Consider the following 17,916-nt stretch of genomic DNA (forward strand, 5'->3'; position numbering starts at 1 on the left):
TCAGAACAGCAACAGGGCAGTGTGGACACCAGAGCAGGTACATCAGAGGGCATACATTAGTATCAGAACAGCAACAGGGCAGTGTGGACACCAGAGCAGGTACATCAGAGGGCATACATCAGTATCAGAACAGCAACAGGGCAGTGTGGACACCAGAGCAGGACCATCAGAGGCAGTACATCAGAGGGCACAATGCAGTATCTGAGGCACCACAAGTACGAATCACTATTAACCCGTACCAAGGTCCACAGCAGTGGAAGACTGTTTACAATGGACAATTTACACACCATGTCCAATGACATGTGAGTGAAGACAACAGCACCTTACATCACACTATCAGGTGGATTGCGTGAAGTACCCGCATCGGACAGACTGGCAGCACCAGAAACCGGAGTGTGACACTCAGCCATAGATGTAGTGACTGACACATGAGCCACAGACCCAGACACACTGCCAGCACCTGATACATGAGTGTGTGACACAGCCACAGCCCGAGAGACTGACACATGCGCCACAGACCCAGAAACACTGCCAGCACCTGATACATGAGTGTGTGACACAGCCACAGCCCGAGAGACTGACACATGCGCCACAGACCCAGATACACTGCCAGCACCTGATACAGAGTGTGAGACACAGCCACAGCCCGAGTGACTGACACATGGCCCATAGACCCAGATACACTGCCAGGCACAGGTCCATCAGAGGCAGTACATCAGAGGGGATAAGTGCACCAACAGTCCATGGCAAGGCACAGGTCCATCAGAGGCAGTACATCAGAGGAGCTAAGTGCACCAAAAGTCCATGGCAAGGCACAGGTCCATCAGAGGCAGTACATCAGAGGGCATACATCAGTATCAGAACAGTAACAGGGCAGTGTGGACACCAGAGCAGGTCCATCAGAGGGCATACATCAGTATCAGAACAGCAACAGGGCGGTGTGGACACCAGAGCAGGTCCACAAGGGGCAGTACATGAGAGGGGCTAAGTGCACCAACAGCCCATGGTAAGGCACAGGTCCATCAGAGGCAGTACATCAGAGGGGCTAAGTGCACCAACAGTCCATGGCAAGGCACAGGTCCATCAGAGGCAGTACATCAGAGGGGCTAAGTGCACCAACAGTCCATGGCAAGGCACAGGTCCATCAGCGGCAGTACATCAGAGGGTATACATCAGTATCAGAACAGTAACAGGGCAGTGTGGACACCAGAGCAGGTCCATCAGGGGCAGTACATGAGAAGGGCTAAGTGCATCAACAGTCCATGGCAAGGCACAGGTCCATCAGAGGCAGTACATCAGAGGGGCTAAGTGCACCAACAGTCCATGGCAAGGCACAGGTCTATCAGAGGCGGTACATGAGAGGGGCTAAGTGCACCAACAGTGCATGGCAAGGCACAGGTCCATCAGAGGCAGTACATGAGAGGGGCCAAGTGCACCAACAGTCCATGGCAAGGCACAGGTCCATCAGAGGGAGTACATAAGAGGGGCTAAGTGCACCAACAGTCCATGGCAAGGCACAGATCCATCAGAGGCAGTACATCAGAGGGGCTAAGTGCACCAACAGTCCATGGCAAGGCACAGGTCCATCAGAGGCAGTACATCAGAGGGCATACATCAGTATCAGAACAGTAACAGGGCAGTGTGGACACCAGATCAGGTACATCAGAGGGCATACATCAGTATCAGAACAGCAACAGGGCAGTGTGGACACCAGAGCAGGTCCATCAGGGGCAGTACATGAGAGGGGCTAAGTGCACCAACAGTCCATGGCAAGGCACAGGTCCATCAGAGGCAGTACATCAGAGGGGCTAAGTGCACCAAAAGTCCATGGCAAGGCACAGGTCCATCAGAGGCAGTACATCAGAGGGGCTAAGTACACCAACAGTCCATGGCAAGGCACAGGTCCATCAGAGGCAGTACATCAGAGGGCATACATCAGTATCAGAACAGCAACAGGGCAGTGTGGACACCAGAGCAGGTACATCAGAGGGAATACATCAGTATCAGAACAGCAACAGGGCAGTGTGGACACCAGAGCAGGTACATCAGAGGGAATACATCAGTATCAGAACAGCAACAGGGCAGTGTGGACACCAGAGCAGGTACATCAGAGGGCATACATTAGTATCAGCACAGCAACAGGGCAGTGTGGACACCAGAGCAGGTACATCAGAGGGCATACATCAGTATCAGAACAGCAACAGGGCAGTGTGGACACCAGAGCAGGTACATCAGAGGGCATACATTAGTATCAGAACAGCAACAGGGCAGTGTGGACACCAGAGCAGGTACATCAGAGGGCATACATCAGTTTCAGAACAGCAACAGGGCAGTGTGGACACCAGATCAGGACCATCAGAGGCAGTACATCAGAGGGCACAATGCAGTATCTGAGGCACCACAAGTACGAATCACTATTAACCCGTACCAAGGTCCACAGCAGTGGAAGACTGTTTACAATGGACAATTTACACACCATGTCCAATGACATGTGACTGAAGACAACAGCACCTTACATCACACTATCAGGTGGATTGCGTGAAGTACCCGCATCGGACAGACTGGCAGCACCAGAAACTGGAGTGTGACACACAGCCATAGATGTAGTGACTGACACATGAGCCACAGACCCAGACACACTGCCAGCACCTGATACAGGAGTCTGACAAACAGCCACAGCCCGAGTGACTGACACATGCGCCACAGACCCAGAAACACTGCCAGCACCTGATACATGAGTGTGTGACACAGCCACAGCCCGAGTGACTAACACATGCACCACAGACCCAGATACACTGCCAGCACCTGATACAGGAGTGTGAGACACAGCCACAGCCCGAGTGACTGACACATGGGCCATAGACCCAGATACACTGCCAGCACCTGATACAGGAGTGTGAGACACAGCCACAGCCCGAGTGACTGACACATGGCCCATAGACCCAGATACACTGCCAGCACCTGATACAGGATAGGGCTCAACTGATACAGTGCCACTACATGATGCATGACAGCAAACAACAGACACAGTGCCACTACCTGACACATGCGAGTCAACTGCAGCGGCACCACTGGGACCACTGAAATGATGAGCCACAGGGCTGTATGGTCCAGGAGGCAGGGTGGCTCTGGGAGCGGGGGATAGTTGCAATTGGCCGACATCGGGTTGGGCATGTGTCAATGCTGTGTGTCTACGTTTCTTGGGGACATGTGACTGCACCCTGGACAGGACAGGACTGGCAAGTGGGCCGGACTGAGAAGAAATATCACCGACCATGGGAGGTGCATCTGCTGGCGGGGGAATGCTCTCTGGGGACGTGCTGGAGCCTGCGTGTCGTTTGCTGTGTGGCTGCCTTCTGGCCTCTGCAACATGTGTCATGGGGGATGCTACTACAGGGTCCACCTGCATCCGCTCCTGACGGGCCCTGATGGGAGTGGAGGTAAGGGGTGACTCCACTGCGGAGACATCTGTATTCCGTTTCCCAGAAAACAGCAGCCTCAGTGCATCAAGGGGTGATGTATGCCTATCCTTGACAGCGCCACTGTCCATGGGAGATGCCTTGGCCCTAGGATGTTCCATTTCCGTAGGAGGAATGTTGTCTGTGGACTTTCCCTGTTCCCCAGATGGTGCCCTGTTCCAGGCAGCAGACTTGTCGTCTGTGGTGTACATATCCCCAGGACACGCCTTCTCCCTGTGTGTGTCCCTGCCCCTGGGAGTGTCCGTGCTCTTCTTAGGTGCGTTTGTCTTGTGACTGTCCTTGTCCCTGCCCTTGGTAGAAGCACCTTCCTTCCTAGTCTCCCTGCCCTTGGGAGTGGTTCCTTCCTTCCTAGTCTCCATGCCCTTGGGAGTGGGTCCTTCCTTCCTAGTCTCCCTGCCCTTGGGAGTGGGTCCTTCCTTCCTAGTCTCCCTGCCCTTGGGAGTGGGTCCTTCCTTCAAAGTCTCCCTGCCCTTGGGAGTGTCTCCTTCCTTCCTAGTCTCCCTGCCCTTGGGAGTGTCTCCTTCCTTCCTAGTCTCCCTGCCCTTGAGAGTGTCTCCTTCCTTCCTAGTCTCCCTGCCCTTGGGAGTGTCTCCTTCCTTCCTAGTCTCCCTGCCCTTGGGAGTGTCTCCTTCCTTCCTAGTCTCCCTGCCCTTGAGAGTGGGTCCGTCCTTCATAGTCTCCCTGCCCTTGGGACTGGGTCCTTCCTTCATAGTCTCCTTGCCCTTGGGAGTGGGTCCTTCCTTCCTAGTCTCCCTGCCCTTGGGAGTGGGTCCTTCCTTCCTAGTCTCCCTGCCCTTGGGAGTGCCTCCTTCCTTCCTAGTCTCCCTGCCCTTGGGAGTGGGTCCTTCCTTCCTAGTCTCCCTGCCCTTGGGAGTGTCTCCTTCCTTCCTAGTCTCCCTGGCCCTGGGAGTGTCCCAGCTCTCATGAGGTGCCTTCGTCTTCTGACTGTCCTTGTCCAAGGTAGTGTCAATGGAACTGGGAGTAAGGCTTGCCTTGGGAGTACCTTGTGTGTGGGATGCCTGTGCAGCATGTGTAGCCATTACACCCAACCCCTCTTTTGGATCACGTGTGTGTACTCCACTGTATCTGACGTTGTCTTTGTTAACAGATTTAGCTGACCTAGGGGATGGTGTCTGAGCCCTCCATGCCTTGACGTGCTGGCTGACGCTGCTTCTAGTGCAATAACCTGTATTAGAGTCCTGGTCAGAATATTCACTCCCCCCTGAGACATCCAGTGTTGTAGATGGTGGAACAGAAGTAGCACCCAGTCCATGCGACTGTACAATGGCAGACGACACACTGTTAGCTAATGACTGCACTGTCCTGTGTAGAACAGCCAGATCGCCATACATATCTTCCATGAAAGCCACCACCTGCCCCAACTTCCTATCGTGGTCTTGGAAAGCATTTATCATATTGGTCTGCCCCACACACAGCTGTCGCAGCAGATCAACAGCCTCTGCACAAAGAGCATTTTGGCTCACGGAGGCTGGGGCCGCGGTGCTGACACCGAACGCCACTCTGCTCCCCCTACTCCTGCGTGCACGAACAGTACATGGTGCAGTTGGCGGCAGGGTGGGCCCTGTGTGCTGTGTCCCGACCGAAGGTGTTGATTGCCCACTCCCAGTCTGTGACAACAGTGCTGACTCACCAACACTGTCGGAAGATGATGACGATGTTGTCTCCACATGCGAGTCCTCCGGGACGGTCCTGTCCCCCTCTCCAGCGCTGGCCCCTTCTGTGTCAGTCTGCGTGTGCGGGACGTCTGATCCGGATGCATTGCCTTCAATCATCTCCTCCGTCTGTGGCTGAGTGCCCTCTGCCAAAGCTGAAATGCACAGGAAATGGGTGTAAGTCATGGGCACACTCACGTACAGTACTGCTACGGAATCCCTAATGCCATTGATGACAATGTACATCGATTCCGAGACCTGCACACGGGCCACCCCTACCAGTCATCCTCACAGGAAATAAGTGGCGTTGGCTGTGCTACATGTACAGCATGCGAACAGGGCATGAGCAACTACATCTGCACACCAGTCTTGTCATGGGGTGACGGAGCACTACAGCATGTGCATCAACACTCAACTGCTTAGCGAGTGGCGTCTCAACATGCCGCACCGGGAAGTGACATTTAACTGAGCCAATGTCACCAACATGCCATTGCAACGAGACACACGATACAAGGAAGTCACTAATGTGTCTGGGCAACAATACATGCATTGCACTCACAAGCAACATACACTGACAGTATGCTTACCGCCACGTTGCTGTTCATCCACACGCAACCGCTCGGACAGGTCAGGATGCGTCACAGCTATGATACGGTGCATGAGAGGGGTCATTCAGCGTCGGGCCAGACGTGCCGTTCTTGGAATCATCCCTAGTGTCACTTCCGCTACATTCTTGCTCAGCCTGGAAATGTCGTCCCAGCGTTTGTGGCAGTGTGTATGTCGTCTATTGGACACCCCCACTGCTCGTACATCACGTGCAATGCTCCTCCACACGTCCTTGCGAAGGTGCAGCTTGACCTACCATGATGGGAGACATAAGGGTGCAAGTCAGTGGACAGTTGGCCAGTCACACAGATAGGGGCAACACATTTCTCTCAGCAGCCATGCACATTTCAACTCATGTGTTGGTCCCACATCACACCGCCAACATTCCAGAGCCCAGGTGTCATGGTACACCTCATGCACACCAACTTGTCCCCCACTGCACTTACCACCTGTCCCGGTGCCCCGTACAGGCGTCCGTAGTTGCGGAGCACACCGTCCACGAGGACATCCAGCTCCGCGGCGGTGAAGGGTCTCTTTGACTCTCGACATGGCAAGTTCACGGAGTATGGCACTAGAGCGGCAGTCGGTGGTCAGCTCCGCAGCAGCAGGTGGAGGTGATGGTCACAGGCAGCAGTCAGTGGTCAGCTCCGCAGTAGCAGGTGGAGGTGATGGTCACAGGCAGCAGTCGGTGGTCAGCTCCACAGCAGCAGGTGGAGGTGATGGTCACAGGCAGCAGTCGGTGGTCATCGTAGAATGTGTGCTTTTGCACATGACTCATATATAGGGCCCTGTGGCCATGTCAGTGGCATACGGCGCCAGCCATTGGTCAGCCCTGGAAGCGTGTTTGGAAATGGGCCAATGACTGGCCCTGGTGTTGCGGTGCACAGCATACGGTACATTCTATTGGGCACACGCGGCCCTTGTTCACACCTCCCATTGGCTGCACGTGCACTGTCCGTCACGCTCACACACCGGCAAGTGCATGTGCTAGACTCCGGGACGGATGCTTCACTTGCAACAATGTTCAATCACTGGCGCCACCATGGCGGGGCACGTATTCGGCGGGGGAGGTGCAGGCCAACACATCCATACGCTGATGTCAATGCACATGGCAGGTCATGACCCCCCTTACAGTGACATTGCGTCATCCAGCCTACACCGGCCGGCCCAGCCCTGCCCAGGACCGCCGTGCCGGCCATGTCAACTACCGCCGTTTCAGGCCCCGTCCACTACCGCCGTGCCAGGCCCTGCCCAGGACCGCCGTGCCGGCCATGTCAACTACAGGCGTGGCAGCTGAAGGGTCCGTGGGTTCGTCTCGGGGTGGCTCAGTAGCATCGGATTCGGCCGGTCTTAAGTGCGTTGAGGGTGGCGGCGTCGTAGGTCCGGCGGGTGGGCTGGTGTCTGCGGGGCCCAGGGGTCCTGGCACTGGGCGCGGTCCAGGCGCGGACGGGCACGGACGGGCGCAGACAGGCTTGCCTTTGGCACGCCTTCGGCGCACAATCGGCGCTCCCGCTGCGCGCGTCCGCTGCGCGGTCACTCCGGGGGCGTCATAAGAAGGGAGCCGGTAGGGAGGGTCTGCGGGGAGGCGGGAGCGGGCTGACCAATCGGCTGGCGGGGGGCGGGGCCGCGGGCTGGCAGCGGCGGGAAAATGGATGTCGGGCTTGGTGGGCGGCCCTGCGGCGGCTGGGGCAGCGGCAGTAAAAACAGGAGGCAGATGCTTGGAGGGCGGCCCTGCGGCGGCTGGGGCAGCGGCGGTAAAAACAGGAGGCAGAGGCTTGGAGGGCGGCCCTGCGGCGGCTGGGGCAGCGGCAGTGAAAACAGGTGGGCAGCGGGCAGCAGGTAGGCAGCGGGGGCGACCAGGCCGGAGGCGCAGTGGTCGCTGCACCTGCACCAACTACTACGGCCTCTGCCATTCCCACAACACCGGCCACTGTGACCTGCACAGCCACCACCTGCACCACCTCCACCACCACCACTACTACCACCACTTCTGCCCCTGCCACCCTGCCCAACCCACCACCCAACGCCGGTGGGCAGGTTGCGGGTGGAGGAGTCTAGGTTTCAGTGCCTGGATAAGACTGGAGGGGCCCTGCCTTACTCACCAGGCAAAGTATGCAAGATCGTGATTGCCTGCTGCATGCTCCACAACCTGGCTGTGCGCAATAACATTGAACTGCTCTTGGACCCAGATGAACAGCAAGTTCCTCGCCCTCCCGACCCACCCATGTCGACTGATGAGGATAGTGGTGAGAAGGAAGGTGTGGACCAGAGGCGCCAGCTCATTGATCGCTACTTCCCTTGATTGTGAGTGTGCTCCTCTTGTGCTGCTTGTGTATGCCCTGTGTAGGTTTGCTGGTCTTGTGTCATTGTGGTGTGCATCATCTATGTGTTCTGCAATGTGATGTATGCATGTGTGTGTGTGTGTGTTCATTTATTAGTACATGCACGTCTCCATGATGTGTGTAGTCTCATCCATTCCTGTTGTGATGCGTGTGGTTTGTTGAATGTTGCACTGCAGTGTGTTGGGATGAGTGTGATCATGTTTCCTGACGTGTCTTTGCGGTTTCTCTGTTTCCCTAGGTCACTACCTTGTGGCATGATTCTGTACCAGTTGGATCCCTGAACCTGGTAACGTCTGTTTCTGATGCAATCATGTGAATAAACATGGAGGCAACACATCATTGAGTGAGTAAGTGGTATTTATTTACAGATTGTGCATAGGTGTAGGTGCATATTTACAAATGAGTGAAGGGGTGGGGGAGTGAGAGTTAAAGGTTATGGCAGATGAAATGTCCGTGCTGACACCACATAGGGTGGTGTCTGCCTAGAGCAGCAGGCCTGTGCCAGGTGGGACCGGATAGTTGGCAGGGTGAATGGCAGGCTCAGGTACTGTAACAGTCATTGTCGGCTCCTCTTGGAGCGTGTGGAAGGAGTTCCACACGGCTCTCGCCCACTTCCAGCCTCGGACGGCCCCTCCATCTTTGTGTTGGGGCGGAGTCAGCTGGGGGCGCAGGCTGATCAGGTACCACATCCGCCGCCAGGGGCGCAGGTGGCGGTGGCGGTGGTGGTGGCGGTGGCGTTGTTTGAGGGGGTGTGGGGAGGGTGGTGTTGGCGGATATCCATGGCATCCACATGGTATTAGTCATGGTAAATATGTCCACTAGTTGGCCAAGCCGCCTCTCAATGGCCCCCAACATTGCAGTGTTCTCAACAAAGTCCTGGTGGGCCCGGTCTGCCTGTGCCTGGCCATGTTGATAGGTTTCCTCAACCCTGGCTAGTGCATCCAGTGACTGTTGCACGGCATTGGGTGTGTTTGTTTCCTCATGACGTCTTTGTGCTGTGCTCCTGCCTGCCGGATCTGGCCTTGCATCTCTGCTTTGCCTCACACTCTCCCTGCGTGGCTGGGATGGCGCTGGCCCGGCATTGGGTGGTGGGTTGGGCAGGGTGGCAGGGGCAGAAGTGGTGGTAGTAGTGGTGGTGGTGGAGGTGGTGCTGGTGGTGGCTGTGCAGGTCACAGTGGCCGGTGTTGTGGGAATGGCAGAGGCCGTAGTAGTTGGTGCAGGTGTGACCTGGGAGCCAGATGTCCCTGGCTGCCTGCTAGTGCTGGCACCATCCTCAGCCCCGGAGGTGGCTGGCCAATCGTCCCCTGAGACTTCTGAGTGTGGCGAGTCTAGAGGCCGGGTGTTGATTCCAGCTGTCAGATTACGATCACCTGCAAAACAAAAATGTGAGGATGAGTCATGTGGCCATTACGTGTTATTTTCATTTTGTTGACAATTCAGTCGGCACTGGCACTCACCCCACCCACCACCACCGCCCTCCCTATGGACATGAGGGCCTGTGGGAAGTTGCACTAGTGACCTCTCACACACCCCACCCACCCCCACCGCCCTCCCTATGGACATGGGGGCCTGTGGGGAGTTGGTCTAGTGACCTCTCACACACCCCACCCACCACCACCTCCAACCCTATGGACATGGGGGCCTGTTGGGAGTTGGTCTATTGACCTCTCACACACCCCACCCACCACCACCGCCCTCCCTATGGGCATGGGGGCCTGTTGGGAGTTGGTCTATTGACCTCTCACACACCCCACCCACCACCACCGCCCTCCCTATGGACATGGGGGCCTGTTGGGAGTTGGTCTAGTGACCTCTCACACACCCCACCCACCACCACCGCCCTCCCTATGGGCATGGGGGCCTGTTGGGAGTTGGTCTATTGACCTCTCACACACCCCACCCACCACCACCGCCCTCCCTATGGACATGGGGGCCTGTTGGGAGTTGGTCTAGTGACCTCTCACACACCCCACCCACCACCACCGCCCTCCCTATGGACATGGGGGCCTGTTGGGAGTTGGTCTAGTGACCTCTCACACACCCCACCCACCACCACCGCCATCCCTATGGACATGGCGGCCTGTCGGGAGTTGGTCTAGTGACCTCTCACACACCCCACCCACCACCACTGCCCTCCCTATGGACATGGGGGCCTGTTGGGAGTTGTATTGCCGTCCCCTCACACACCCCACCCCCACCACCGCCCTCACTATGGACATGGCGGCCTGTGGGGAGTTGCACTAGTGACCTCTCACACACCCCACCCACCACCCCCGCCCTCCCTATGGACATGGGGGCCTGTGGGGAGTTGCACTAGTGACCTCTCACACACCCCACCCACCACCACCGCCATTCCGATGCACATGGGACCCTGTTGGGAGTTGTAGTGCTGTCCCCTCACACACCCCACCCACCACCACTGCCATCCCTATGGACATGGGAGTTGGGAGTTGGTCTAGTGACCTCTCACATACCCCACCCACCACCACCGCCCTCCCTATGGACATGGGGGCCTGTTGGGAGTTGTAGTGCCGTCCCCTCACACACCCCACCCACCACCACCGCCATCCCTATGGACATGGGAGTTTTTAGTTGGTCTAGTGACCTCTCACATACCCCACCCACCACCACCACCCTCCCTATGGACATGGGGGCCTGTTGGGAGTTGGTCTAGTGACCTCTCGCACACCCCACCCACCACCACTGCCCTCCCTATGGACATGGGGGCCTGTTGGGAGTTGCACTAGTGACCTCTCACACACCCCACCCACCACCACCGCCCTCCCTATGGACATGGGGGCCCGTGGGGAGTTGCACTAGTGACCTCTCACACACCCCACCCACCACCACCGCCATTCCAATGCACATGGGACCCTGTTGGGAGTTGTAGTGCCGTCCCCTCACACACCCCACCCCCCACCACCGCCATCCCTATGGACATGGGGGTTGGGAGTTGGCCTAGTGACCTCTCACATACCCCACCCACCACCACCGCCCTCCCTATGGACATGGGGGCCTGTGGGGAGTTGCACTAGTGACCTCTCACACACCCCACCCACCACCACCGCCCTCCCTATGGACATGGGGGCCTGTGGGGAGTTGGTCTAGTGACCTCTCACACACCCCACCCACCACCACCGCCAACCCTATGGACATGGGGGCCTGTTGGGAGTTGTAGTGCCGTCCCCTCACACACCCCACCCACCACCACCGCCATCCCTATGGACATGGGAGTTGGGAGTTGGTCTAGTGACCTCTCACATACCCCACCCACCACCACCGCCCTCCCTATGGACATGGGGGCCTGTTGGGAGTTGGTCTAGTGACCTCTCACATACCCCACCCACCACCACCGCCCTCCCTATGGACATGGGGGCCTGTGGGGAGTTGCACTAGTGACCTCTCACACACCCCACCCACCACCACCGCCCTCCCTATGGACATGGGGGCCTGTGGGGAGTTGCACTAGTGACCTCTCACACACCCCACCCACCACCACCGCCATTCCGATGCACATGGGACCCTGTTGGGAGTTGTAGTGCCGTCCCCTCACACACCCCACCCACCACCACCGCCATCCCTATGGACATGGGAGTTGGGAGTTGGTCTAGTGACCTCTCACATACCCCACCCACCACCACCGCCCTCCCTATGGACATGGGGGCCTGTTGGGAGTTGGTCTAGTGACCTCTCACACACCCCACCCACCACCACTGCCCTCCCTATGGACATGGAGGCCTGTTGGGAGTTGGTCTAGTGACCTCTCACACACCCCACCCACCACCACCGCCCTCCCTATGGACATGGGGGCCTGTTGGGAGTTGGTCTAGTGACCTCTCACACACCCCACCCACCACCACCGCCATCCCTATGGACATGGGGGCCTGTTGGGAGTTGGTCTAGTGACCTCTCACACACCCCACCCACCACCACTGCCCTCCCTATGGACATGGGGGCCTGTTGGGAGTTGTAGTGCCGTCCCCTCACACACCCCACCCACCACCACCGCCCTCCCTATGGACATGGGGGCCTGAGGGGAGTTGCACTAGGGACCTTTCACACACCCCACCCACCACCACCGCCCTCCCTATGGACATGGGGTCCTGTGGGGAGTTGCACTAGTGACCTCTCACACACCCCACCCACCACCACCGCCCTCCCTATGGACATGGGGGCCTGTTGGGAGTTGGCCTAGTGACCTCTCACACACCCCACCCACCACCTCCGCCCTCCCTATGGACATGGGGGCCTGTTGGGAGGTGTAGTGCTGTCCCCTCACACACCCCACCCACCACCACCGCCAATCCTATGGGCATGGGAGTTGGGAGTTGGTCTAGTGACCTCTCACACACCCCACCTACCACCACCGCCCTCCCTATGGACATGGGGGCCTGTTGGGAGTTGGTCTAGTGACCTCTCACACACCCCACCCACCACCACCGCCCTCCCTATGGACATGGGGGCCTGTTGGGAGTTGGTCTAGTGACCTCTCACACACCCCACCCACCACCTCCGCCCTCCCTATGGACATGGGGGCCTGTGGGGAGTTGGTCTAGTGACCTCTCACACACCCCACCCACCACCACCGCCATCCCTATGGACATGGGGGCCTGTTGGGAGTTTTAGTGCCGTCCCCTCACACAACCCACCCACCACCACCGCCATCCCGATGCGCATGGGGGCCTGTTGGGAGTTGGTCTAGTGACCTCTCACACCCCCCCCCCACCACCACCGGCATCCCGATGGACATGGGGGCCTGTTGGGAGTTGCACTAGTGACCTCTCACACACCCCACCCACCACCACCGCCCTCCCTATGGACATGGGGGCCTGTAGGGAGTTGGTCTAGTGACCTCTCACACACCCCACCCACCACCACCGCCATCCCTATGGACATGGGGGCCTGTTGGGAGTTGTAGTGCTGTCCCCTCACACACCCCACCCACCACCACCGCCATCCCTATGGGCATGGGGGCCTGTTGGGAGTTGGTCTAGTGACCTCTCACACACCCCACCCACCACCACCGCCCTCCCTATGGACATGGGGGCCTGTGGGGAGTTGCACTAGTGACCTCTCACACACCCCACCCACCACCACCGCCCTCCCTATGGACATGGGGGCCTGTGGGGCGTTGGTCTAGTGACCTCTCACACACCCCACCCACCACCACCGCCATCCCTATGGACATGGGGGCCTGTTGGGAGTTGTAGTGCCGTCCCCTCACACACCCCACCCACCACCACCGCCATCCCTATGGCCATGGGGGCCTGTTGGGAGTTGGTCTAGTGACCTCTCACACACATTCCACCCACCACCACCGCCATCCCTATGGACATGGGGGCCTGTTGGGAGTTGTAGTGCCGTCCCCTCACACACCCCGCCCACCACCACCGCCATCCCTATGGGCATGGGGGCCTGTTGGAGTGGTTTAGACGTTGGTGAGTATGTGGACTGCATGCATGGGTTAGGGTCTGGGAGATGTGTCTTCAGAGTTGTGTGAGGCACACCATGTTGTTGTGCTTGTGGTGCTTGGTTGGTACTTACCAGCCTCTTCTCCCTCATCAAGTCCATCAAGGCTCTCAGGGTGCAGGATGGTCAGCACCTTGTCCTCCCACTCGGTGTATGGTAAGGGCTCCGGGGGGGGTTCCACCCCCTGTGTGATTAGCCCGGAGATAGTTCTTGGCTCGGATGGATTTTACTCGGGTCTTGAGGTCATGCCACCACCTCTGAATCTCCTGCTTCGTCCTCGGGACGGTCCCGGAAGTATTCACCCTGGTGACTATCCGGTCCCACATGCTGTTTTTCCTGGCTATGCTGGTCTGCTTCACTAGGACCCCGAATAAGTGGGGTTCTACACGTATTATCTCATCTACCATAACCTTTAACTCAGTGTCAGTGAATTTTGGGGTTTTTTTTGGTGCCATGGTGCTCGGGGTGTGGGTTTGAGTGAATAGGGAGGTGCAGGTGTGTGGTGTGTAGGGATAGTGTGGTGGGTCTTTGTGTAGTGGGTGTGTTTGGGTGTGGGTTATGTGTATGATATCTGTGTTTGCTGTAAGTTAAGTGGTGTCTCCTGCTAGCAGCTATGCTGTGATGCAGAGGATTTCTGGAGTGGGTGGGAGTTAATTTATAGTCTGTGTCTTGGCCCTGTCTGAATGGTTATTGGCAGTCAGGTGCTAGGTGGGTGTGTTGCCAGGTGTGCATTATGTGGTTCTTGGGGGTGGGTCATTGTGTCTTGTGATTGGTTTAGATGTTTCAGGTGGGTGGTCGTTCTTTTTCCTGTGTTTGGTGATAACTTCCGTCGCAATGTATGGCATTGGTTTGACTGTAGGGATGTTGTTCGTGTTGGCCTTCCGCTGTGGAGCACGGTTTCTCGTAGCATTGGTACCGCAGCGGACGTGGATCGCGGTGGCTACCGGGGTACTTGCGGAGTTATCCTAATTACGGACACAGACACTACGCAGGTATCGCGGGGGAAGTGGATGTTTTCGCGGTCATGTGCGTACGCGGCGGTCGGTGTTCTTTCGGTTCCGTCCGCCTGCCGCGGGCTCAGGTGTTCTTCGATCGCCGCGGACGGGGATTGGTGTGCTCCGTCCGCCGCGATCGGCGTTTCTATCATATTTTATCCTAATCGCTATTGCGGTTTTTCCGCGGACAGGTCCGGAGTATCTTGCCACCTTCCTCTGCGGACGGAACATGTTTCAGTCCACGATCCTAATCGACCCCTATGTCTGTATCCATGGCCATGCCTTGTAGCTCAGCCAGTACGGTGGATAGCACCGATGAGAAAAGGCAATATCTCATTCCACTAAACCATATGGCGGCTGCTATAGATTCATTATCCAAATTCTTTCGTTTAATACACAGGCAAAACAGCTACCCCTCGTCCTGCTGCGTGAACTTTCAGCATGATCAGTGCTTTCATGTCCATTATCCCAGTACTTATTTTGATACGGCTCGAGGCTAGAGACGCTGTTTGCCTGCCACCAGAGAGACAGGGGACATTGCCATTTTCCACACGGACTTTGGGACCACGGTGAGGAGATTTGCACGGGCATGTAGCGGGACTGCGAGGACCAGGGGGCCAAGTACCAGCTCATCGGCCGCACTGGGTTCTCTTCTCGCTCCGCCCCTTCGCCCTTATCAGTGCCTCGCGGCCCCCGCTTCGCGGGAGCCGCTCGAGGCTAGAGACGCTGTTTGCCTGCCGCCAGAGAGACAGGGGACATTGCCTTTTTCCACACGGACTTTGGGACCATGGTGAGGAGATTTGCACGGGCGTGTAGCGGGACTTCGAGGCCTAGGAGGCCAAGTACCAGCTCATCGGCCGCACCTGGGTTCTCTTCTCGCTCCGCCCCTACGCCCCACCCCCTTCCAGTCTCTCATCCTTTAATAGGAGCAACCCTTAAGCGCGCGGGACTAAGCTCGGGGCTAAGCCCGGGCAAAGGGCGGGCCGTCTGAGGCCGTCCGAGGTCGACAGAGGTTGGGTTGGGCCACCTCTCTATCAAATGTGCATTGGTTTTCTTGAGGTTGTAGAATCTTGTGTATTTAGAGCTTGTCAGAATCCTCTTATAGCTTTTTTTGTTGTAGTCCCGCATTAGGGTTGACAAGTGTACATCATAAACATGACCATACGATCTGGTAAAGAAAGATTGGTTCAGGTATCGACATCGAATGGGGTGTTTACAGGTACCACTGATCATTTTTTTAAACGAACCACCTGCATATTGGAGAAAGAAATAGCTCTCGCTGAAAAGCGACTATCCATTGACTTGGTCACTGGGAAGCGTTCTTCGTTAGGGAAAATTGGTCAGGCAGCCTCCCCAGTTCCTTTAACCCAATTGGCACATAGTGACATAAATGTAACTATCCCAGGCACTGCGCTAGTAGACCAGGAGTTGGATGGGGGCGCTATTGTTCTGGACTCATCGTTAAGTAGTTCTCTATACAACAACTTTGTGAACATTGAGACAGATGACTCTGATACCTCTGGCACCGTATTGAGTCCAGATCCCAAAACCCCTTCCCTAGATAAATCCCCCAAACATACATCTAGCAAAAGGAAACGGGAAGAGTTAACTCAGAAGGGGGGCATCGCGAAGGCTTTGAAAAGAAAAAATACTGTAACATCTACGAATGTCACTGTAGCTCTTCCGCAAAACCCCCCAATGAATATTATAAGTCACCCCCCGATAAATGATGTTGAAGGTATTTTTTTGGGTAAAATTGAGCTATTGGTTAAATCCCTGCTTTTGCCGTTATTTGAACGGACGAGGCTGTTAAATGATAAAATGGACCAGATGGAGGCATTAGTAAGAGACAACATGGTTACCCTGAAAAAGATATCAAATGCATCTGACCACGCAGGGTTAGCCCCATCCAGTAACCTGCAACAGCCAAATATTAATAGTGGGAGGACAGGGCAATCGGCCAAACCTATACCATTAATCTCTAGAGTTCCACAGCAGAAGCAGGGTACCGGCAGGCCATAGAATAAATTAGTAAAGGATATACCTCGCAAAGAAGGTCCAGTTACTAAATCCCAGCCTGCCCCTAGTAGGTCATCCAAAACCACCCGTCCAATGGATCACGAAAATTTGGCTAGGAAGAATGTTTATCCCAGAAAATAATGTGTTAATCTCCCACCGAGTCAGTACCATACACTATAATCTTAACTGGAGTGGTCCCCCTGGAGGAGAGGAAGGTGGAATCACATCGGGAGCTATATAATAAGGTACATTTCTGGCTCAATAAGAATCGAACACTTCCACCAATGTCCAAAACAGAGATCCTTAACGTTAGGAGAGTAGACTGGGTGGGTTATTGCCAAAAAGATGTAGAGGGGGGCTGTATAGTTGTTAGTTTTAGGAAGCCCTGGGTGGTGGATTTTATTCGTAGGAAACCAAGATATGGAAAGGTGGGTGACGTTCAAACACTTTCTCTACACTATTTTTATCCTAAACTAGGTATATCTAGTGACCATCCTCTTCAAACGCCATCCCATTACAATAGTAGGCCCAGAGGAAGATATTCCCCCGATCTGGCCACATATTCAATGTGTTTGCCTCATCTTTCGAATCGATTTGCACCACTTAGTGGTTTGGACGGGGTTGACTGACTCGTCAGGGGGGTAGCCGGCAACAATAGAGAGTTTAAAACAACTTGCAGATCAGTGACTCCTAACTCCCCATATTCATTGGGGGTGGATAGTTCTACTCTAAGATCCTGTACTGTCGAAGATGCAGTAGGGGGGGAACCAACTGGAGTCGGCCCAACTGGCAGCCATATGGTAGATGGATCTGAAAGCGGGTCGCTGACAGATGAGAGAAGGAGGAGGCTTATAGATCCAATCTCTAACGAACCAACCGATCAGGTGCAAACCCTCAAGATAGCTTCTTGGAACATTGCGAGGTTGAAGGGGAGATTGGATGGGGCAGAATGGGGGGATTTTATCGATCAATATGATATCCTAATATTTCAAGAAAGCTGGGCAATTGATGCTGTTTTTCGTATTGGTTATCTTAATTTCCACAAACCTGCAATTAAGGGGAAAAAGGGATGACCGTCTGGTGGGCTGGTTATTTGGATTAGACAATCATTAGGGTACAGGCCACTTGTACTGACCACTCAAAATGCTGATATATTGGGGTTAAAACTTAGTAGAGCAAATCATCAGGATCTATTTATAATTAACATATATGCAAGGGGTCTACCAGGAGGAAGGAGCCCAGTAATTATAGAGGACCTAGACCTTTTATTGAATGCTATTGGAAGGGATAAGTGGAGAAGTGTGGCTCACTGGTTAGAGGAGGCATACCCTGA

This window comes from Lissotriton vulgaris, chromosome 6 (genome assembly GCF_964263255.1).
Source record: "Lissotriton vulgaris chromosome 6, aLisVul1.2, whole genome shotgun sequence".
In the NCBI taxonomy this organism is placed as follows: Eukaryota; Metazoa; Chordata; class Amphibia; order Caudata; family Salamandridae; genus Lissotriton; species Lissotriton vulgaris.